Genomic DNA, 25,152 nt, shown 5'->3' on the forward strand with positions numbered 1-25,152 from the left:
TGGTGGGAACTAAAATGTCTTTCATTGGTACCTTAATAAAAAGTGGGATAATGTTATATGACCAATTAGCTTCTTCATGGGAATTTTAGGATGCCTAGGTTTAGCAGTCTTGGTGATTAGGCGTGCGTGCACACGCACAGGCGTGTGTGTGTGTGTGTGTGTGTGTGTGTGTGTGCATATGTACACGTGTATGTGGAATGTTTGAAAAGTTTAAACACATGTTTGGTTAGGTTAATAAACACTGACTTAAGTGTAGTTACTGGAAAATAGTAATAAAACATTTTAAGTTTGAAATTTCATCTGCAGTGAGAATGTACTTCATCTTAAGCATTGAGTTCCAACAACATTAGTTATTGTCTAAAGTCTTTTTAGTATTTGTTCTGAAACATTACAGCTGATGTTCCCATCTATCATTTCAATTCAGCGTCTTTACAGGGATTATACTAAGGCAATTCAGTACATTGAGTTAAGGATTTTAAAGACCCAGGTTGAAGTCCACATGTTTGCATATGTCAGCTGGCACCCAAGGATCCCAAACTGTTTAGGGGTGCCTGCTTTAAAAATGCTCCTATCATCCATATACATAAAGGCAAAAGATGCAAACTCTTACTGTCATGGTTTTTGTTTTATATTTTATTTTATATAATTTTATATCATTTTTCATCTTTGCACAATGTATGCATTTTAATTATGGTTATGTTCCCCATACAATTGCACCCCCCCATTTTGACTCTAGTCCTTCCTCTCTCCACCCCTCCTCCCATAGTGTGTTTCTGGTTTATAGTTGCTTGTTGATTTTGATTTTTACTATGTATTGGCTAGTCTTTTTTTCTGGTCTCTTATTTAAGTTTTCTAAATTCCTGCTATGAGTGAGACCATCCAGTATTTTTCTTTTTTTCTTTCTGATTTATTTCGCTGAGCATGATCCCTTCTAGCTCCATCCATGTTGCTGCAAACGGCATGTGTTTATATTTTTTAGAATGCTGAGTAATATTCCATTGTGTATATGTACCACATCTTCTTGATCCAGTCATCTATTTTTGGGCATTTGGGTTGTTTCCATAGCTTAGCTATTGTAAATAGTGCCGCTATAGACATAGTTGTGCAGGTGCCCTTTGGAATTAATGTTTGTGTTTTTTATGTAAATACCTAGGAGTGGAATTGCTGGATTATAGGAAAGCTCCATCTTTATCAGGTCGAGGAATCTCCACACAGCTCTGCATAATGATTGGACCAGTGTGCACTCCCACCAGCAGTGCAGGAGAGTTCCTTTTTCTCCACACCCTCGCCAACATTTGTTGTTGCTAGTTTTTTTTAATATGTGCCATTCTCACTGGTGTGAGATGGTATCTCATTGTAGTTTTGATTTGCATTTCCCTGATTACAAGTGATGTTGAACATTTTTTTCATATGCCTGGTGGCCATTTGCATTTCCTCTTCGGTGAAGTTTCTTTTTAGCTTTTCTGCCCATTTTTGGACTGGATTATTTACTTTTTTTTTTTTTTTTGAGTCTCATAAGCTCTTTGTAGATTTTTGTGATCAGTCCTATATCATTAGTGTTGTGTGCAAAAATTTTCTCCCAGTCATGGGGTTTCTCTTTGTTATGGTTATTGTCTCTTTTGCTGTGCAGAAGCTCTTTAATTTGATGTAGTCGCAGCTGTTTATCTTTGCCTTCACTATCACTGCTTTGGGCGATGTGTCTGTAAAGATGTCTTTGAGGTGCATGTCATGTAGTGTTTCGCCTGTATTTTCTTCTATGTATTTTATGGTTTCAGGTCTTATGTCTAGTTCTTTAATCTATTTTGAGTGGGTTTTTGTGCATGGTGTGAGGTAGTAGTCAAGCTTCATTGTTTTGCATGAAGTGACCCAGATTTCCCAGCACCATTTATTGAACAAATTTTCTTTGTTCCAGTGCATATTCTTTGCTCATTTGTCAAAGATTAGTTGACCATAAATCTGTGGGTTTATTTCTGGATTTTCTATTCACTTCCATTGGTCCATGTGTCTGTTCTTGTTCCAATACCATGCAGTTATGATGATTATGGCTTTGTAGTATAGTTTGAAGTCTGGGAGTGTGATGCCTCCATTCCCTTCTTTTTTTTTTTTTTTTTTTTTTTCAGGAGAGCTTTGGTTATTCGGGGTTTTTGGTGCTTCCATATGAATTTCATCAATAATTGTTTTATTTCTTTGAAGAACGTCATTGAAATTTTTATTGGAATAGCATTGAATCTGTAGATTGCTTTTGGTAGGATGACCATTTTAATAATGTTAATTCTTTCAATCCATGAGCACAGGATGTCTTTCCGTTTCTTTGTGTCTTCTTATATTTCTTTTAACAGTGTCTTATAGTTTTCTTTGTATAGGTCCTTTGCCTCTTTTGTTAGGCTATTCACAAGTATTTGATTTTCTTTTTGTTTCAATAATAAAAGGGTTTTTTTTTTATTTCTTCTTCTTCAGATTTATTGTTTGTATATAGGAAGGCTGCTGATTTTTGCATGTTAATTTTGTATCCTGCCACTTTACTAAACTGATTGATTAGTTGAATTAGTTTTTCTGCGGAGTTTTTGGGGTTCTCTATGTATATTATCATATCATATGCAAATAATGATAGTTTAACTTCTTCCTTCCCTATTTGGATTCCTTGTATGTCTTTATCTTGTCTTATTGCTCTGGCTAGGACTTCCAGTATTATATTGAAAAGCAGTGGTGAGAGTGGACATCCTTGTCTTGTTTCTGATCTTAATGGAAATGCTTTTAGCTTTTCGCCATTGAGAATGATCCTGGCTATGGGCTTGTCATATATGCCCTTTATGATGTTGAGGTGCGTTCCTTGTATCCCGAGAATTTCAAGGGCCTTTATCATAAATGGGTGTTGTACTTTGTCAAAAGCTTTCTCAGTATCTATTGATATTATCATTTGATTTTTATATTTATTTTTGTTGATGTGTTGGATAACATTGTTTGATTTTCAGATGTTGAACCATCCTTGTGTCCCTGGAATAAATCCTACTTGCTCCTGGTGAATTATCTTATGGATACATTGTTGGATTCTGATAGCTAAAATTTCATTGAGGATTTTTGCATCCATGTTCATTAGAGAGATAGGCCTATAGTTTTCTTTATTTGTGTTGTCCTTATTCGGTTTTGGTATTAGTGTAATGTTGGCTTCATAGAATGTGTTTGGTATTATCCCTTCCTTCTCAATTTTTTGAAAGAGTTTGTGAAGGATACATACTAATTCGTTTCTGAATGTTTGGTAGAATTCATTTGTAAATCCATCAGGTCCTGGGCTTTGTTTTTGGGGAGGTTTTTGATTACCATTTCAATTTCGCTGCTTGTAATTGGGCTGTTTAGGTGTTCTATTTCTTCTTTATCTAGCTTTGGGTGATTGTAGAGTTGTAGGAATTTGTCCATCTCTTCGATATTGTTGAACTTGTTTCCATATAACTGTTCATAGTAGTTTCTGATTATTCTTTTGATTTCTGCTGTGTCTGTTGTGATTTCTCCTCTTACTTTTGTGATCCTGTTTATTTGTGCTTTCTCCCACTTTTCCTTTGTGAGCCTGGCTAGGGGTTTGTCTATTTTATTTATTTTTTCGAAGAACCAGCTTTTGGTTTCATTGATCTTTTAGATTGTTTATTTAGTTTCGATTCCATTTATTTCTGCTTTGATTTTTATTATTTCTTTTCTTCTGCAGTTTTTTTTTTTTTGTTTTGTTTTGTTGTTGTTGTTCTCATTCTAGTTCTTTGAGCTTTGAGATTAGGTTGTTTCTTTGAGATCTTTCTTGTTTCTTGATGTGAGCCTCTATTGCTATATATTTCCCTCATATTACTGCTTTTGCTGCATCCCATACATTTACAAAATTGGTGTCCTCCTTGTCATTCAACTCAAAGTATTTTTTCGTTTCTTCTTTGATTTTTATGGTTTATTTCTGGTTTGATGCCTTCATGATCAGAGAAGATGGTTGGTATGATTTCAATCTTGGTGTATCTGTTGATGTTTGTCTTGTGTCCCAGTATGTGATCGATCCTGGAGAGTGATCTGTGTGCACTTGATAAAAATGTGTACTCAGATTTTTTTTGGGTTTAGTGTTCTATAGATGTCTGTTAAGCTCATGAGCTCTAGATCCTTATTTAAAGCTTTAGTATCCTTACTTATTTTTTGTCTCGTTGATCTATCCATTGTTGATAGTGGTGTGTTGAAGTCTCCTACTACATATGTGTTTTCTCTGTTGTCTGTTTTCAGAGATGATAATAGTTGTCTGATATATTTTGGTGCTCCTTCATTTGGTGAGTATATGTTAATGAGTGTTATTTCTTCTTGAAGTATTGTCCCCTTGATGATAATGTAGTGACCGCTGGGGTCTCTTTTTAACTTTTTGAGTTTGAAATCTGTTTTATCTGATATAAGTATAGCTGTTCCTGCCTTCTTTTTATATCCATTTGCTTGTAGGATTGTTTTCCATCCTTTAACTTTGAGTCTGTTTTTATCTTTTGTAGTTAAATGTGTTTCCTGGAGACAGCAAAGATTGGGTTTTGTTTCTTAATCCAGCCTGTGACTCTGTGTCTTTTTATTGAAGAGTTTAGTCCATTTACATTTAGAGTTAATATTGATATGTTAATATCTATATTTGCCATTGTGTTTGTCTTTCCTCTGATTTTATTTATTTATTCCATTAATAGCTTTTTTTTTGGCCTTCTTTCTTTGTTATCCATCCATCTGTTGGTTCTGGCTTTAGGACTCCTTGTAGTATTTTTTGGAGTGGGGGTTTAGTTGTAATGAAATTCCACAGTTTCTCTTTGGAAAGGTCCTTATTCTTTCTTCATAGAGGAAGAAAAGTTTTGCAGGGTAGAGTATTCTTGCTTGGCATTTGTTGTCTTGGAATCTGTTGACTATGTCCCTCCACTCTCTCCTTGCCCGTAGTGTTTCTTCGGAGAAGTCTGATGTCAGTCTGATTGGTTTTCCTTTGAATGTTATTGGTTTCTACCCTCTTGTCAGCTTCATTATTTTTTCCTTGTCTTGGATTTTTGGGAGCTTTACTATTATGTGTCTTTCTGTATTTTTCCTTTTGTCATGGAAGTTTGGTATTCTTCTTGCTTCTTGTACGTCTATTTTGAGCTCTTTCATGTTTGGGAAGTTCTCTTCAATGATTTCCTTGAATATTTTCTCTGTCCCTATGTCTCTCTCCTCTCCTTCTGGGATTCCTATAACTCTTACATTTCCTTTCCTCATGGAGTCAGATAGTTCCCGAAGTCTTTCTCCTTTGAACTTCTCTTTCCTTTTCTACATTGGTTCTTTTTATTTCTGTGTCTTCAAGAGTACTTATTCGTTCTTCCATTTCATTTATTCTGCTTTCACTGCTTTTCCCAGAGTTCTTCAGTTCCTCCATTAATTCTTTAATCTCATGCATTTCTTTTATTTCCCTCTTTAGGGACTCAATTTTATTCTTTTGATCATTGATTATTTTTTCCCATATAATTTTTGACTTCCTTCAGTTTTTTAATCATGGCAATTTTAAATTCTCTTTCTGGAAGGCTCAGAAGTTCTTCCAAGTCACAGTCATTGCAGTCTAGTGGGTGGTTTCCTTTTGGTGGTGTGTCTTTGTCCTGAGGAGTTGCTAAGTTGCATGTAGTTTTTCTTCTCCCTGCTGCCTGTTTTCTAATTTGCCCTATGCGTTTAGACACTGTGTCGCTGGTACTGGCCGACATCTTTTTGGTGTGCTCTTTCTGGGATTTCAGAAACTGGTGGTCCAAATGAGTCAAATACTGTTATGCCAGAAGTCCAGTGAGGCAGTGGTCCTTTGAGTATATTAATGGTCACTGTCACAGAATATCTCCTCCTTCTGTGTTTGTTTAATTCCAAAGGTGTGTCTTGAAGTCCCACAGACTTCCCTGGATGTGGGGCTGCTGGATTACACTCTGGGCTCCAAATCGCTGGATCCCCCTCTGGTCTCCACTCCCTGCCAGGGGGTACCAGGCTTGTGGGGGCCTTCAGCTCACCTCTGGCTCCGTGGGGAGCCTTCTGCCAGTTTCAAGCAGTCTTTATTGAAGAAAGATCCCTGTTCTAAGATGGCGAGTTGGAGAGACACACTCTCCTGCGCGCCCAGTCTGCCCCGGCCTTGGGTGCCCACTCCCACTCTGGACTCAGACTGCTAGCCAGAAGGGGCCTGGCGTGGGGGAACTTCCCAGCTCACCTCTGGCTCTGCAGGGAATCTTCTGCCAGTTTCAAGCAGTCTTTATTGAGGAAAGATAGCTGTTTTAAGATGGCAAGTCAGTAACACACTCTCCTGCATGCCTGGTCTGCCCCAGCAGTCTGTGATGGTTTTTGAATAGAATTGGCATGCATAGAGAGAAAATGAAGGATATAACAAAAAAAACTCTGCAAATTAAGTATTGCCTTGTTGGGCAAGTGTCCAGCCAAATAGAGTGGGCCTAGCATGGGATACAGAGGCCCAAAATCTTATCAAGCCTAAGTTACCTTCTGGTGGGGAACCACAAGAAAGAAGTTAGGCAGTCCCCAGAGAGCTGGAACAGAAGGAGAAAGAGAAAATGCAAAATAAATCAAGTTAATGACTGCCATTGTCTCTGCCACAGACCAGGAGCAGACTCCCCACGTAGTCATACCTACATGTCTCTTTCGTTATCTGTTTCACCTCTACATGTCTCTTCTCCTTGTGTCTCCCCTAAGTACCCTCCAAATCTCTGGATGCAAGTCAAAGTCAGAGAAACAAGTGAACCTGTGCCCACATGTATTTAGTAATAAGGCAAACAGTGTTACTTAACTTCACCCCTACTTCCTGGTGACACCACATTCAGGAAATCAGATTCACAGCATGCTGGGAGTTGTCCTCTGTGACTAAGATCTTTTCACTGGGAGTCCACAAAAATGCCAAGGAGTGTAGTTCATTTAGGATATCATTCACAAGCTCAGCGTTTGCTCCTTATTGTTCACTCACAGTAGCAGATGTGTGTGTGACTTAGACTTTAGCTTTTGCTACATTAAAATATTTGCATCTTGAATATCAAAAAATTGATAGTGTTCTTGACATTTGAGAAGGATGACCTGAATGTCTTTTTGTTTTACAATTTTATGAGAGTATAATCACAATGTATTTTAATTTTACTTTTTTTGAACACCAGAAAAATATTTTAATTAAATTTGAGAAAGTGGTTATAGTATAGACTGTGCACAAGCAAAAAAAAAAAAAAAGCATGTTATCAGATATTATTAGTAATTGCAAAGTTACAAATCATTTGCTTCTTCACATTTTTCATATTTAAGTTGATATATGAAGATAATCAGATTGACCACATTGAGGGTGAGAGCAAAAATAAAGGTGTATTAATCATCTGCTAGGTTTGCTTACTTTTAGCTCTGTAATATATTTATGCAAGGCCTGGGTGACTGGAAGTGCAACTTGTCAGGCTTTTTAATAAACTGTATAGTCATTTGGTTCTGCATAGCAGATCGTCCTTACATAAGAGCAATTAGGAAAAAACATGAAATAACCCATCAGTCTGCATTGCAGAATACCACCTTAACAGTTAAACAGCATTACTCAACTTCTCTACAATTGTGTCTAATATAAAAAATGCATGAGATCAGAACTATGATAGAGAAATGCCTTAAAAAATGTTCTTTTTAACCTGCAATATCTTTATATAAATGTGGATCTGGATTACCCTTTATTTTTAATTTTTTTAATTTTTTTATATATTTAAAGGGCAGGTTTATTAGGGAAGGGATAAAACAGTTAAAGATACTTGCATAGACACAAGTGGGCATGAAGAGCTGCCCCAGAAGGGACAGGTTTCCTGAGAGAGGCCTGCATGGTTGCAGGCGGGCAGCCTCGGCAAGTCACAGGCAGGCAGGAAGCTGCTGCCCTGCAGAGGGAGATGGTTGGTGAAAAGAGGCACCTGCATAGTCATAGGTGGGCAGTCGGACTGCTGCTGGATTACCCTTTAGATACTAACATAAATAACATATATAAATAAATTATAACTTTAGTAGGTTTTTATTTTTAAAGGTGAAAGACAATGATGAATCGACACTAGATATTTGTTCAGTACTCAACAGTAAAAGGCTGCATGCATTTTCCTAAGTCATGACAGTGCAAATTACATAAATATTTGTTTACTTTCAAACAAAAAAAGGTCAGCAGTAAATAAAGAAAAATCAAATTTTACCTCAAACTAATAACTGAAGTCATCACCTCATTAACTTCTGGGATGTTTAAATAATAGTAACAAAATGAAAACTTAAAACAAGTGAAAAGATAGACATGTTAATAAATGTCCATTTCAACAGTTAGTGTATGGTAAGGCCTCTTTAATCAGTTGATTTCACGTTGCTCCCCTCATCCTGTCTCCATCCTCCCTACAGGTTGCTTGCTAATGAATCATTCTCCTAATAGGACACCCTCCTTCCTCCTCAGGAAGCTTGACGAGGATCTTGGATCCAGAACTGAGCTTGGGTTTTCCATCTAGAGGAAGGCTGCTAGATCTATGTCCACACCTGGTGGTTGAGGAAGATCTAGACACCGAGGAGGGATTGGATTTGGATCTTTGGGTAGATCTGAATCTAGTGGTCCATGGAGGTTTACTATGAGAATGATATGGGGATTGAAATTTTTTGTGGCTAAAGTAACATCTTCTCTGACATAAGGATGCCTCTTACTACTGGAATAGTGTCAACACCTTGGGCTCTGGTTCTGGCCATTGTACCTACTGAAAGGATTTCCCCAGTACTAGCTACAGCTGCAGCCACAGTAGAGACCTGTGAGCGTGACCGTAGCAAGCCACTTGCACCCTCAGCTCACGGCCATCAAGCTTGACCCTATTTAGGGCATTCATAGCATTTTTGGTGTGACAATTATCATGAAAGCAGAAGCAGGCAAAGACACAGGACGTTTTAATGAAGTATAGTTCAGTAGGATGTGTACATGGCTGTTGCTCCCATACTTCTCAAAAATATACCAAAGTGTGTCATGAGAGCTGTGGTCAGTCCTATTGTCTACCTTAAGGAAAGTCATGTCCTCCACATTGGGAAGAGAGAGGACATAACTCATGGCTTTTGAAAGCTCAGCTCGGGCCTCACAAAATGAGCACCAATAAATTGGCTCTCTGGGAAGTGTGTGCGCATGGCCAGATGGCTGTAAGAGTTTGCTCAGGTTTGCTCAGTGCCAGACTCCTCCTTGTGTCATTTGCCTTCCATGTGTGGGTACTTAGAGACTAAAATATTTAACATGGCCCCTCCTATCTTTAGAATTGAGGCTGCCTGAGAAGCAGCTCTATAGATTTTTTTTTTTAAATGAGTGTTCATAACTATAGCCTGACATCTTTTTTGACTTTTGCAGTATACATAGTTGTGATTATGGATAAAGGTATACAGATACAATCATGTGACTTGAAATACATTGTAGTGTTGAATCAGATGTGCAAGAAACATGTCTATTTAGAAACAAACAAAAAACCAAATTATTAATAAATGGAATGATTCATTAAAAGTAACAGGCAGAGAGACTGATACTTGTAGGATATGAACTGTAATCAGAAACTCTATATGGGTTCTCTTTCCTGCTTGCAAAAAATAATTAAATGATTCAAAGGTGTTATGATAGGTGATTCTAAATTATATCAATGAATGTAACTCAGTTTATTAGAATTTACTGCTTCCTTATTAATTGACCCTTAAGCTATAGTAAATATATTTTATGTGGCTTTCCTTTTAAAAATTGTTTTTAGAATTAATAATTATAATTCATAAAATCGTTGACATCATTTCTCATGGCCATTATCCATTGTTTTCCAGTAAATGGCATTGACAATGATTGGGAGAAGAAAATATTTATTTACTAATTTCTTGCCCTCAGTGAACGTTGTGTGATTTTCTTCAACCATAACCTCTTCTACACATATTTTATTCATATATATGTGCTCTGGTTATCCACTGTTGCATAACCTATATCAAATTTAATAGCTGAATCTAACAATTTGTCATTGTTTTATCTCACAACTCTAAGGCACAGGAATTTACACAGGGGGTAGTAGGGCTTGTTTCTTCTCTATTAAAGCTCAGGTGATTCTCAAGGCTGTTTGTTGATTGACTCTCATCCCCACCTCCTCTTTTCCAGAGATACTCCATGTATTTAGCCTGGCATATTTAAAATCTGTTTAGATTTCTTACAAGAGACCTTAGTAGAAGCACCAGTTCTCTAACAGTGTAGCTTCAGACCTATCTATAGCAGTAGTTTTGCATCACTTCCAGGATATTCCATTGGTTGAAGCCATCATAGGCCAAATGAGGTTAAAAGGAAGGGACAAAAAATTGCTCAATGAAAGAAACAAGGAAGCCATTTTTAACCTACAATAGCCTGTCTTCTGGATCATAATCTTTACATTTTTCTCACAAAAAAAACACATTCATCCCTTTCCAAGACTTCCAATGTCTTATCCACATATGGCAATGTATGGTCATGTGGGACCATGTCATCTTAGTTAGGTCCAGGTAGAGAAGAGACTCTTTGTGTTCAATTCCTTGAGTTTTGTTCCCTTTAATCAGATGACATGTGAGAAAATTTTTCTGCCCTGTTCACATCTAACATACATTATTGAGGTAGGTATAGGATAGACTAGGATGACATTTTCTTCTCAAAAGGCAGAATAGTCCATAGTAATTCTAAAATTCAACTGAGCACATGCTTTCACGTCTTGGTCAGGGCCTACTTCCATTCCCTGGGTTATCAGTTTGGTTCTCTGTATCTTAATTCAGCTGTCAGAGTCATCCCCTGTACCTTAAATGGCCCATGTCTATTGCTGAGTACTTTTCTTAGTGTGCTCCTTGTGTGTACGTGGTGCCAAAAATTCTCATTATGAACTGTTTTTGTCTGTCCCTTTTAGTTTAAGCTCATGGCGCTTCTGATAGCACAGATTCTTTTACTCATTCTTTCTGTCAGCTTGCCAATGATTATTCTCTGGCCATTCACTTAATGCCCAAAAACAAAAGTCACACCCCCATTTCCTTCTGAGACAATTTTTTATCTACATTGGGCCACCTGTGAGATTGATGTGGGACATAATTTAAGATTCTTAGAAGACCTGTTACCTAGCAAAGAGAGTTAGTGAGAAATGCTCTGAAATCTTTCTGAGGTCTTAAAAAAAATCTCACTATTATATTCTTTACTTCTTTAATCTGAGACTGCATTTTGCTGTCCAGATTTTTGTTCTTTTTCTGAGGTCATTATTTAACTTTGATTTTTTGTTGTTGTTGTTGTTCTTGGCTAGAAAGACTTTCCTGGGAATTCTCTTCTGATATTGAACAGTTCTTTCTTTAGTTAACCTCTATCTTCTCATAAATTATCAGAGGCATTTAAAGAACTCAAGTGAATTTCTTTAGGCTTTCTAGACATCTGCTTGGCCAGATTTATGTGCTTATTAGGTATACTTGCTAGTTTCCACAAACACTCCAAGTAGCAGTTTTGCTAATTATTTTGCAGTATGTAACTTAGGTGTCCAGTTCTCCATTACTCCTTTGCTTTCTTTGCATTTTTCAAATTTAACAATGATATCATTGTCCTCTAAGGGACCCACAGTGTGTATTTTTCTAGTTATTCAAGCTCCTTTATAACTTTCTCAATAAAAATAATTTTTACTTCTTAATTATGAGTTCCCTTACGAGAAACCATTCCCAGTTAATATTGAAGTGATAAATGTTTTGTCTCAATTAACAAAAATAACAGCATTCATGTTAGAAGTGTTAAAAAAATTACATGGGCTACTATGCATTTAAAGACTATGTATGCGTTTGCATAAATTAGTTTTATAAGCAATCATCATATAGTCTTCATGAATGTCAGGTTTTATTTATATTAAAGAGGAGAGAGCACTGAGTCACCAAATTTTAGGGACTAAAATTTCTGCTCTTACGTTACCACAAACGAGCTAGACTACTTGAGATAGTCAGCTCCTAGGGTCAGGTTATAATCTTCCTGAAATGAGGGAATTAGGCCAGTTGATCTTGTGTTCTAACCCAGCTGTAAAATCTCACTTACTTAAAAATGTTGAAATGTTCATTTCTAAAACTTTGACAAAAAATCAAATATGCATAGGAAAATCAAATATGGAAATGAATATGCATTTACAATACTAAAAGTTATTTTCAAAAATTATAGTTTATAGGCTGTATTGTTTTCAATTCTCTGGCAACAATATATTCATTTAAAATGATCACCATGATAATATGTGAATTAGGTAAAGAGTAACTTCAGGAACATTGGAGGTTTGTTAGCTAAGTGACATATCCCTGATTGAAAAGTCAGAAAAAATGGAGGGAGCCTTGTGCTCAGAAGTGGTAGTTGGCTTAGTCCTGTCATGATTCAGGGAGCACAGTTCCAGCCTCAAACCGTTGTTACCATGCCTTAACTCCCCCATTTTTCAGGTTCTTTAGTGGTCTCAGGAGTTCTTTCCTCCCTAATATTAAGTAAGATTATGGAAACTGGTTCCTGCTCCCAGAGAAATGGAGGGTCCTGGAGTAGACTGGTCTTGGGGTTCAGTGCTAAGGTGACACTGGAAATAATGGCTCTTCTTCAAATTGTGCAAAATATGAAAGTGCCTAATTAAAAATAGCATGTACTAATTAAAGGCAGTGATATTAAACTCCCTTCCCTTGTTTAAGCCCTTTTGTATGTAAAGTCTGAAAAGGACTTTGTGTTTTTTTTTTTTTTTCCCAAGATGAAGAAAAGTTAGAAAAGGCAACCTAACAAATGAGGTAATTTTCAGAGTATAGCTAATCAAGTTTTTCCATGCAACTCAAATGATTTGAAGTCTGATGGAAACTTTTTGTGAAGTTTATTCTCCTTGCTTAATATTCTTATTTCTTCATCTCATATAGTTATTTATAGATTTACTATTATATATACAAACCTGTTCTGGGTGCCATGTGTTTCTTAGTTTATTTATTTACTACATACATGCTTCCTAGTTTATTTACTGCATAGAAGAATTAAAATTAATTGGTTAAATTAATCTATGGTTGTTCTAAGATGCTTTCTTTGATATAAAGTTTTGTAAACCTGAACCACCAGTTTGTGGGTATCATGCATTGTAGCTGACTTCCCAGGTAGATAAGTGTCTGAAGAGAAAATGTGCTTATAAATATTTATAAGTAACTGAAATCTATTTTGAGTTAGTATTTATAAATGTAACACAATAAATTTAATTTTTGTTTTATTCAAATTATTTTTTTGGTTCATTCTCAAACTTCCCTAATTTCTTATGACTTTAGAACCAGAATTCTAATACCTATAATCTATTAATTTTTAATATTTAATGTAGCCCTAAACCCCACCATATAATCCTGAATCATGGTGACCCTCTCAAGAGCGTTTTTTTCACTTTCTAGTCTTGTGTGACAGGTTAGTCAGTATTACCCAGGCAGGTATTCATTACTATTATGTTGCCCTTGTTATAACGCTCAGCATATCTTAAGATAGGACTGTGATTGAGTCCAGGCTTTTCATTCCTCAGAAAACTGTGTTTCATAATGGAATATTAATAGCCTTTAAAAAGAAAAATACCCTGCCTTTTGTGACAATGTGTGTGAACATAGAGGACATTGTTAAGTGAAATAAAGGTGATTCCACTTATACGAGCTATTTAAATAGTCAACCTCATAGAAGCAGAGAATGGAATGATGGTTGCCAGGGACCGGGGGGACAGGGCGGGCAGGGGAAGTAGAGTTTAGTAAGTATACATTTTCAGTTATGCAATGCAAATGAGTTCTAGAGATCTGCTGTTTAACAGAATTAGCAATATTGTGTACTTCAAGAAAGCAAAAATAAAAAAAAATAACAAAGAATGGTTGTTATTCACAGAACACCAACTGGATGAAGCTTTTAGCACGTCTAGAACTGAAGGGCAACAATTGGAAAAATTGTTACCAAAATGTATGAGAATTAGAATCTTGGAAGTGTGTCTGCCTTCTGGGGGAGGTAGTCTTCAAGGGATTCAGAAATTTTCCAAGATGTGGCTCTGAAGCAGGGAAGAAATGGAGGAGGTGTCTCCCAAACTTTCTTTTCTTCAGTTATATCTAATCCATGTTCCTCTTTGGTTGAACTCGAAATGAAGCTAACAAGAAAGCATGGGAAGGGAGTTTGAATGGGGCAGCTGTCTAAAACACAGAAAAATGTAGATAAAAAAGAAAATGAAGGAGAATGTGTGAATGTTACAGAGGTAGCTCCATAAAACAGGGAGGAGCTTCACAGTGCAGTGAATGGCCACCGGTAATCCAAGGCAGCTGTCCCCACTTTCAAGCAGTTGCCTTGGATTATGGATCCCACTGGTCTACCAGGAATGGGGGGGGTGGGGTGGGTAGCTAAGAGCCAGGTTAACATATATAACATGGAAGGCAGGTGGGCTAGCAGAGAATTCTTGTGGTACTTGTACCCTGGGGCTGCTGGGAAGGAGAAGTGGGAAGAGATGCTTGGAGGAGAGATATGTAGAGACACAGGAAAGAGACATATGGATGAGAATCATGTGGGGAGGCTGACAATGGCAGCTGTTATCTTGATTTGTACTTAGCCCTTGCTTCTTTTGTCCCACGCTGGTTTGCCCCTTTTACCCCTATTGTGATTCTCCTCCAGAAGGTGCCGTCAACTGGTGGCAAGCTTTGGGCTCTGCTTTTGGCCCACCCTGTTTGGCTGGGCATTTGCCCATAAAGTGATCATTAATTTGATAGTTTTATTGGGAAGCTATTTGGAATCCTCTCTCCTATCTTGTCTTCTCTCACTATGCACACTGATTCTATTAAAGAGCTATCACACTAACATTTTACTTTAACTTTTTTGCAGTGACTCTGTTATTAATACAGTGGATGACATGATTCTGTTTTAGGGCAAGCACCCCATTTGTTTGGGGTACCTGGATATCTCTTGGTTGTGTGCTAACATGAACAAGCAGAATGACTAGCATATCTTTTGTTAGTCCTGCATTCTTTAAGATCATGAATATCTTGATTTAGGTACATTATCAATTTCACACTAAAGTAGCCACAATAAGAGGGCATAAGCAACCCCTTGTGTTACCCTACTTGATAAATTAAAAGAAGTACTTCATTTTATAAGTTTATTGTTGTTCTTACCTTTTATTTGCTCTATTTTTCCCCTCAAAGTCCCAAGTTCTTACTGACTTATCTATCTACCCTCTAAGCGAACTCTGTGGTTTCAAAGAGTTATGGAGTGAATGAAATTTTTAGATCCAGTGGCATTATAGTAATGTAGTCTTTTTAAGTACTTCTGAATCCTGATTGTTCTTGGGTGTGTATGTTCTAAGTTATTAATCCTCATGCGAAATGAAGACCTGGGTCTTACCTTGCCTTACTGACTTCTATTGGTCAGTAAGATGAATCTGCTCCTATAGGAGGGTCAACTCTGTTGATTTAAAACAAGTTGGGACAAGAGAAATTAGTTAAGTTTATTAAGGAACTAATGGTGAGAATTTGAACATGGGAAGGGGTCAACAGATTTTACTCTGTGTGTACTGTTTGTCAACAAGCACAGATTTGAATTCACATTTTGTAGGTAGGAACAGTGAGTCATTAGAAATAAAAAGATATGTCAATGTTACCTACGGGCAGAGGAAGGCAAAAGCTGCAGCTAATTCACTTCCCTGACCTCTTAAAGAATACATTGGAGGTGCAAATGTTAGGGACCCATGTTTAAAATCTTCTTTATCTGGCTCCCTTGTCATTAGTGTGGGCTGAAAGGCTGGATTACCCTCTGGTAACAGATTCCTGAATAGTTTATAGCATGAAGCCTCTCCTAACTTTGTCTATGCATATGGTTTGCTCTTTCTTGCTGGGGTGAGTGGTGCGGGGAAAAGGAAACAGTACTACATATGTTTACAGTTGCATGTCCAGAGTTGATTTCAGTTTTATGTACCCTAATTTTGAACAGCAGTCTATGATTTATTCTGTTTGTCACCATCCCTCATGAGCTTTACTAGACGAAAACATGAATCTCACAAGGCAGAAAAATGGAAAATAGCACGAAGCTGACATCTGCATTCCTCGGTCTAGTTCAATAATCAGGGGTGTGATTATGGAAGAGGTACTTACTCCTCTACATTTCAGATACTCCATCAATAAAATATGAGAATTGAGTTGCTTATATTTAATATTGCATTCACTTTATATTCTTACTCATGAAGTGATTTGAAGGTTATTGAAGGCTTTTTCTTCTAGTCAATACCCTGTACTATGAACAATGAAAAAATAGTGACATTACATTATAAAATTATTTTTATTTGCAAACAAAAAGTTGTTGAGTCATTCTTTTCAAACATTGTTCTCTTACTTGTTTTAAAAATTAAATTAAAAAAAATACTGAGCAATTGGAGTCATTGAAATTGTGACTTTTCCTTTTTCTGGATTTAAAAGCAGTTTCTCATAATGTGTTCATGTTCCCACATCAGTTGAATGAAATAAATTTATTACCTCTTTCAGCTAAGCACCAACACTTCATTGCAGCAACTGTGATGATCACAGCATCTTATGTATGACAGATGCTCTTAATGTAAACAGTGGTGTAAACATCCACCAAGAGTTCAGATATGATGAAAAGAAACTCGTTGTGCCATTTGGCATAAAAAAAAAAATTTGAAAGGAGATAAACTCGTGCAGTCAGGGGAAAAGGCAATGAGAAAAGGAAGAGTATGGAGAGTAATGTGAGAAAGCAGTTGGAGTCTTGCTTTTTAAAATAACTTGATATAGAAGAAAAAAATTCTAGCCAATTAAACATTTTTCCATTTTCCTGATTACTTGGAACTCTTAAGGCTGCATTAAGTTTTTTGAAAATATTGTCCAGAGAAAATATCTCATTTGGTCATTAATTATTTTATGAATGTCAAAAACAAACATAAATCACTGCCAGATGTGGCTATTTGAAACTGACCTTACTAAACTCTTAGAGAATTTAGTCTGGAGAGAGGGTGAATCTGTTAACAGGCAAACTGAGGGGCACCGTTGGGTCCCCACTTACATGTTCTAAGTGGATTCTGCCATCTACTACATTAAGACAAAGCATATTCTTAGTATGAAGATCTTTAATGGAAAAGAACTTTCATAGGATTAGAATGCATTGAGAGAGAGGAGAGGATAGTAGTTTCCCAATAAAACATTCAAAGTTACACATGTCCTCATGGGTGAGTGCCTAGCCAAATAGGGTTGGCCAGCAGTGGGGCCACTGAGGCCAAAAACTGCCACAAAGGAGGAAAAAAAAAACTTGCCACAAGCCTAAAGTACCTTCTGCCAGGGAACCATAGGAAAGGGGCAGAAGTGGCCAGGCAAGTCTGGGATGAAAGGAACAAAATCAAAGTACAAATCAAGTTAAAGGTTACCTCCCCATGGGTTTCTCACACACGTCCTTTCTTAGTGTCTTTACATGTCTTAAATCCATGTGTCTCCTTCCATGTCCCCCCAAGTCCCTGGTGTATATCCAAACCTGAGAAGCAAGCACAACTTCTTCACATCTCTCTTCTCCATATACCTCCTCCAGATATTCCAAATCTTTTTTTTTTAATTTTATATAAACTTTACATCATTGTCCCCCCATTTTTTATTGCAATATTTGCTATCTTTTTTCAGGTGTGGTCCCCATGAAATTTCCACCATCAATTCATCCATGCACCATCACCATAGTCACTTGTGTTCTTCCCACCCTCACTTTGGTTTCTCTCCCTCCCACTCCCCTATAGAATGTCTTGAATTATAGTGGTCTCTTTATTGTTGTTGTTTTGTTTTGTTTTTTATTGTTATTTTCCCCTTAGACCCTTATTTAGTTCCCCTATATTCCTCCTGTAAGTGAAACCATCTGATATTTTTCTTTTTCTTTCTGACTTATTTCACTGAGCATGATCCCTTCCAGCTCCATCCATGTTGCTGTGAATGGCATGAGTTTATACCTTTTTTGATTGCTGAATAATATTCCATTGTGTATACCACATCTTCTTGATCCAGTCATCTATTTTTGGGCATTTGGATTGTTTCCATGCCTTACTATTATAAATAATGCTGCAATTAATATAGGGGTGCAAGTATCCTTTTGAATTAAGGTTTTTGTGTCCTTTGGGTAGAACCCTAGGAGTGGAATTGCCAGATCTTATAGTAGCTTCATTTGTAGTAGTCTGAGGGACCTCTAAATGGCTTTCGATAGTGGTTAGACCAGTTTGCATTCCCACCAACAGTGTAGGAGAGTGCCTTTTCATCACATTCTTGTCAACATTTGTTGTTGGAGTTTTTTTCTTTTTTAATATGTGCCATTCTTATTGGTGTAAGGTCATATCTCATTGAAGTTTTGATTTGCATTTCCCTGATTATGAGAGATGTTAAATATTTTTTCATATGCCTGTTGGCCATTGCATTTCCTCTTGGAGAAGTGTGTTTTAAGTTCTACTGCCCATTTTTTTTTTAATGGATTGTTTACTTTTATTTTGAGTCATGTGAGTTCTTTGTGTATCTTTGTGATCAGTCCCTTATCAATTGTATGGAGTGCAAAAATTTTCCCATAATCAAAGGGGTGTCTCTAGTTTTGGTTAATGTCTCTTCTGCTGTACAGAAGCTTTTTAGTTTGATGTAATCCTAGCTGTTTATTTTTTCCTTCACTTTCTTTGCTTTGGGTGATGAGTCTTTAAGGATGTTGTTGAGAACTATGTCATGTAGTGTTTTACCTATATTTTCTTCTATGTATTTTATGGTTTCAGGTCTTAGGTTCTGTTCCTTTATCCATTTTGAGTTGCAAATCTTGCAAATCTTCTTCAGCTTCTCCCTGCTCTGCTCTACCCTTAATTAGTTGGGGCAGGGTACGTGGGACCTCCCCTTTTTATGGTGATTACATTCTAACAATTTTACACTCAGTTTTGCTGTTTTTAGCTCCTCAGTTCCATTAAAAAATACTCCCATGGACTGTGAAACATGATTCCTTAGAATGTATTGTTTTTGAAAATTTCAATTTCTTTATATCCTTGGGTGGTTTTAGAACCAAACTCTCCCAAGGGAATAGCGATCACCACATATGTTATATAGTTGAAAAGGCTAGGATAGGTAGATGGGTATTATTTTCTTATTATGAACTTGATAATTCTCCAATTTAGGGTTTACCTTTTTTCAAGCACCCCTCTTCTCAACCCCTCCATTAAATGAGAGATTAAATAATATTATAGGATTTTTGAAATCTACTTCCTAAGGAAACTGTAGAATAATTTTGGTATTCAAAGGAAGTAACACATAGGAGGCAGAGTTAAAAAATGGGGCAATTTTCATTTATTTTTTCTTTAATTGGAGAGTTTTGGATAGGGTTTTTTTTTTTTGTTTGTTTTTTGTTTTTTGTTTTTTTGTTTTTTTTTTTTTTTTTGGTATTCTAAGATAGTCAACTGCAACTCTAAGTCCCTGGAAATCAAGGACTCCTCTTCATCAGATTCTGTAGATTGTGACTCATAGTGTTATATAAGTAAGAACTCACTGAATATTTTATTACAATGACTAATTGGGTCATACTTAGTCACATGTTTATAGAAATGTCATAATCCAAAAACAAATATGAGTGATATAAAGGTATTGCACTGATTTAAAGTATTGTATTTTGGGCTTAAATTGAAAATTTTGCTAATAGTTTACATCTCTAGAGGTCATTGAGCTCTGCAAAAGAACAGGTACTCTAGACCTTTACAACAGTGTTTCTCAAATGTTAATAGGCTTAAAACTCACCCAGGGGACTTGCTAAAATACAGATTCTGATTAGTAGGTTTTGAATGGGGCCAGATACCCTGTTTTTCTAGCATACTCTCAAGTTATATTGATAGGACTACACCTATACACATACTTTGAATAATAAAAAGGTATTGCTTAGAGTTTGGAATCAGGTAGATTTATTAGCTCTTTATTACCTATTTATTATCTCTTCATTTTGAAAAAAAATAATTGGCTAATTTTCTGTTTCCTAATCCATTAAACTTAAATAAAAATGCCATTAGATGTTGGGGACACAGAATGAAATACTTAGAACATGTAGTTATGTCCTTTTGATTTTGATTAGTACATGATAAATTCTTTTTAGATGGTAGTTACTTTTCTTTTTAGGTAAAATGTCTTATATTTAACTTAGTCCTTTGGTCTACATGTAAGGATACTCGAGAGTATAAAGAGTTAATGTTTTTTTTTTTTTCTTCTGAAAAGATTTTAGACCTTATAATGTATTCATTCTTATTCTGTTATCTAAAGCAAAGAAGATAGAAGAACTAGAAAGGAATAGAAATTCCTCACAAAATGGATGAGTGCCCTTGAAGCACTAGGCTTTCAGAAAATGGTCTGCTTTCATCCTATTAAATGATATTAAACTTGTCAGATGAAAACAAGTGCAGGGACATAGCAAAGACAGAAAAAATTGCTAGTGCCAACTCTGTTCAATTTTTTTAAGAACAATAATACAGAAACCTAGAGGCTTAATTGTGAATTGAATAATCTGTATCACAACCCGGAAATTTAAGAGTGCTCATTATTTTCTAAAACAATATGCCCTGGCAGTCACAATGCTTTTCTTCCCCTCCTATTTGTTATTTCTTTTCAAATCTTATAGCTCCCTCCTGTGTTTATACTAGGACTAGATTTTCTCATCAGCCTGTGCATTAGGGCTATAGATTCTGTACCCAGAGAACTTCACTGTATGCATTTCTCAGTTACCAAGTTGAAGTTAAAATATTTCATAGTCCTTGACAAGTGGCAAAGAGGTAAGAGCACTGTCAAGAAATTTTCAGGAGTAAAGTGCCAGTATTTATTCAACAAAAAGTGTGCTTTCTTATATTTATGTCTCTTTTTAAATCTAGTGCTTTCAGTTATAAAACCACTTGTGTCAGGTAATACAATTTTGTTAGCCTGTTTGGAAGCTATTGAAATACTCTTCAGACTCCATCTCTAAAATTAATCTACTGCATATTTCTCAAGAAGTTGTGTGCAATTTATTATGTAAAATATCACAGGTGGGGTGGACAAAGACCCGTTTTTCCTCTCTGAGGCTTATAATCCTGGGTGGGATAATTACATGACAGGATGAATAAATTGCCTTAGTCCCGATTTGACTCTGCTCTATTATCCATATAATTTCTGGGCATGGTGATTATCTTCAGGAAGGTGATTACAGTTACTTATGTAATGAGGGGAATAAATTGAACCAATATTTACCAAATTTGAGTGGTTATGAACTCACTTGGAATATTATTAAAAGTACAAAGGTCAAGATTCTGCAGATTCTGATTAAGTATATTTGGGACAGCATCCGGGAGTAGATATTTTCAACAAAAACCCTTCTATTAAGTAAGCTATAGCTATATGGAAACATACTTTTCCTAAGTTTGTTCTATCTGGACACTCTGTGATTTTGTGATTTCAAAAATAACTGTAATATGATGGGGTAGAAAAATTTTCCTATGCCCGTCAAGGTTCTTTCTGCAGGAATAATAATTAAATTTTCATAAGACAGACTAATAGGAAAAAAAAACAAATTTAAGTATGTATATATGGGAAGCCCACATAATCATGACAGCTGCAAAGATAGAAAGGTAAAATGAGGCGTATATGCCATCCTGAGCTAAGGAATAAGATGGGGACTAGGAATTCAAAGGGGATGAGATTAATTCACAGGATTATGAGAAGAGCAGATGCTTGGTAATTCAGTGTTTGCACTGTCATATAAATGGGTCATAAAAATTTAATTCTGGTAATTACTCTCATTATTGACAAGCCCCTCCCCAGACCCCACTAAAATTCTTCTAGATATTTAAGAAGGAGGCAAAGGTTTGTCCTTGAGTCTTAATTTAATTGCCTTTAACTCACAATAACCTGCACACCAAAATGACTCACCTTGGGGAGGTTGGCTGTGTACTTCTTCAAAAATGTATTATTGAATGAATTATATGCAAATGCTAGTGCAATTTATTAAAGAAGTAACCAATTCTATTTTAGATGATCCAGTAAGGGTATAAATGTTAAAAGATAGGTATGACTTGAATACATACAAAAAGAAGAAGGCATAATAGCTAGGGGTACAGAATGAGATAGATTAAAAAGTCATCAAAGGAAATGCAATGTAAGTTTGGCAATATTTCCTCTATTTCCTGGAGCATGTGCATTATTTAATGGACTAACACAAAGTAAAACTGAAAAGGTGGAATAGTTTGTATCGAGAAGCAGCGTGAATTGTATCTAGGAATTTTGGACTTAATTTAGAGATAAATACAATCCATTAAAAGCTTTTGAATAGCAAATTTTATTATGAATCTTTGTATTGGATGACGAATATAGTGGAAGAAAAATATTTTTTTCTTTCACTTTTCTAGGTTCTTGGCAATGTAGAGGCAGAGAGAAAATTCCTTGTAACCCACTGAGCTCTTCTCAGTCTGCTTGAGCAATCAAATTAACATCAGACAGATTAGTAGTAGAAAAAACAAATTTAATTATAGTTATGGAGAATCCACATGGATGAGTATTCTAAAGCTAATGGAGCAAAATGAAGATAAATTTTCTGAGCTTAGGAATGCAATAGGGACAGAGGGCTTCAAGAAGAGAAGATGGGGCCTGCCTGATAAGGAGAGACTCATGATAGAATGCTCCCTAATTAGATGTTTGCTCTGCCATGGAGACAGGTTTCTTTGATAGAAATCTTATTTCTGGAAAAATCTTAATTCTGTGTAATACTACCAATTTTCACTCTTCTATGTGGTTAAGGGAGTGGTAAACATTTCTCTAGAGCTGACAGGGCTTGATAGAACTCAACGTGAAATAGTCTACCTGTCAAAGTGACACCTCTTGCAAAAGCCTGCTGTGCACACCTTGGGGAGGCCAGTTCTTCAGTTTGCCCCTGAAACTTCCCTGGAAGTCTCACATTACGGACATTGGCTTAGTAGATCGTTTTATATCATTGTACCAGTCTCCTTGTCCTGAAAATAGATTAGTCCAGTGAAACAGTTGCATCTCTTTTATGAAGCTGATGATGATGTAGTTGCATTTAGGCCTATGCTGCAAGGGCCTTGATTAACCTCAGCTCAAAATAATCCACATGTCAAAGTGACACATCTGAACATCTTGGGGATATTGTATAGCTGTCAACATTTTATCTACTTTTGCATGGACAGGAGAAGACCTGCTTTCAAAAGAAAGCAAGATGTGCCATTTTTTCCTTCCCTCCTTACTTAGTCAGTAATATCTATGACTTAAGTATAGCAAAGGTCTTTCACAGGTAGTATTTAATCCCTCTCCTCTACTTTGGTCTAACTAGAAATTCTATTTTTTGTGTTTGTTTTCTCCCACGTATCTTGGCCTATTACCTCTTTTAGTGTGAACTGAGCCAAAGACCTTTGAACAGGGCCCAAAACCAGTTGTTTAAGAAACCATCAAGCAAATGATTGTTTGAGAAGTCATCCAGATCACGAGGACTGATGATTGTGGACTTTTTGTCTGAGAATAGAAACAGTCACTAATTATGTACAGACAAAAATAGTGTAAGCTTGTCAGCACTAATGAATTCTTTTTCAATCACTTACCTCATCCTCCTCTTTTCTTGCCACTGAAATGCCTATTATTTTTGTTCCCTTTGGGAGACTATTTGAGTTTCTAATGCAAATCCATGCTCTTCAAATTGTAATTTTTTTATCCCAAATAAAAGTGCTTTGCCTCCTGAATTTTTAGGTTAATAGTAGCAATGTAAAATTAAGGACAATGTGGAGATATATTTGGAAATCAGTGAATATTAATAAGATCTAGAATATTTTTTCAGGAGGCAGGGGGAAATACCCACACCCCATCTGCTTTCTTCTGAGATTAGGCAGATGAACAAATTAATATCATACAAACTGATAGGGGGAAAAGCCAAAATTTAATATCATACATATGAAGAATTTGCCTGGTTGGAAATTCTAACGAATAATGGAGCAGACTTGAGACAGCCTAGGTAAAAGAAATCGGGAGTCAACAGAATGGTTTACTCTGATCCTGCTTGAACAAATGGACTGACTCATGGGATGGCAAGTCCTGTCCAAACAGTTCAGTCCACCACACTGACCATGAGCTGTCCTCACAGATATTTCCTGGAGGAAGAAAACTGAGAGCCCATATATGGAGCTGGAGTGTAACCCGTCTGGAGTGTGGCCCAATCTAGAATAAACTATGCTGCTGCTCTCTTCCTTCCCATCTCATGGCACTTACCCTTCATCTATCTCCTCCTGACTCTCTTCAGGGAGCCAAGTTATATTTTTCTTCCTCAAACTGGCTCCCTCGTGCATGAATCTCTTTACTAAAGCCTTGCCTGGTTCAATTACAACTAGCTCCCTTGGGTGAATTCTTTCCTGAAAGGGCAAAGAATGCACTCTTTGGGGTTGAGGCCCTGTAACAGACTGGGGATATTTATTCTGTGTTAAGAACCTAGGACATCAAGGACAGAGAAGGGGTGACTTCACATGACAGACACGATAGAGAAGACATGTGCACAGATTAAACTATGTAGGGTTCCTCTCCCCCAAAGGATCAGATAGGCTTTTCTCAGTAGTCACAGAGTCTCTTGCCACCTGGGTGTGGGAAAAAAGGTCAATCAAGGCTTTCAAAGCTTTGGGAAGTCTATTAAGGAATACAAATTGTTTTGTGTTGAGAACTTGAAGGCTAGGAGAAGCTTTTGTACTTTGCTAAGTCCTTCCAACCTTCCCTAACCAAAGATCATAATGTCTTATGCGTCTGCTATTTTCCTAATCTAAGAAGAAATCACAGCTCTCCCTTTTATGACTAGAAGAATGTAGTTTAGGGGTCTCAGTTGTAGGGTTACCAGGACACATATTTCTCAAATAGTCACTGGGTGAGAACCTCTCTCACCTGTTCTGGATCTAGCAACCCACCACCACAAATGCAAACAAAAAGGCCTTTGGTGCAGCAAAAAATGAAAGTTTATTTTAAACAGAGTAGAGGGAGAAGAGGAAGCTCAATTACCAATTGATGGGGTTGCCGATATAGGAGGTGGCAGGGAACAGCAGCTGAGGTGGGAGGGCTCCCCTGTCCCGGGAAGTGGGGGCTGGCAAAGGCCTACCACCCAGCAGGGCAGATGCCTTCTACAGAAGTTCTGATGAA

Source organism: Talpa occidentalis, unplaced genomic scaffold (genome assembly GCF_014898055.3).
Source record: "Talpa occidentalis isolate TD23 unplaced genomic scaffold, MPIMG_talOcc4v2.1 talOcc4.15, whole genome shotgun sequence".
NCBI classification, from domain to species: domain Eukaryota; kingdom Metazoa; phylum Chordata; class Mammalia; order Eulipotyphla; family Talpidae; genus Talpa; species Talpa occidentalis.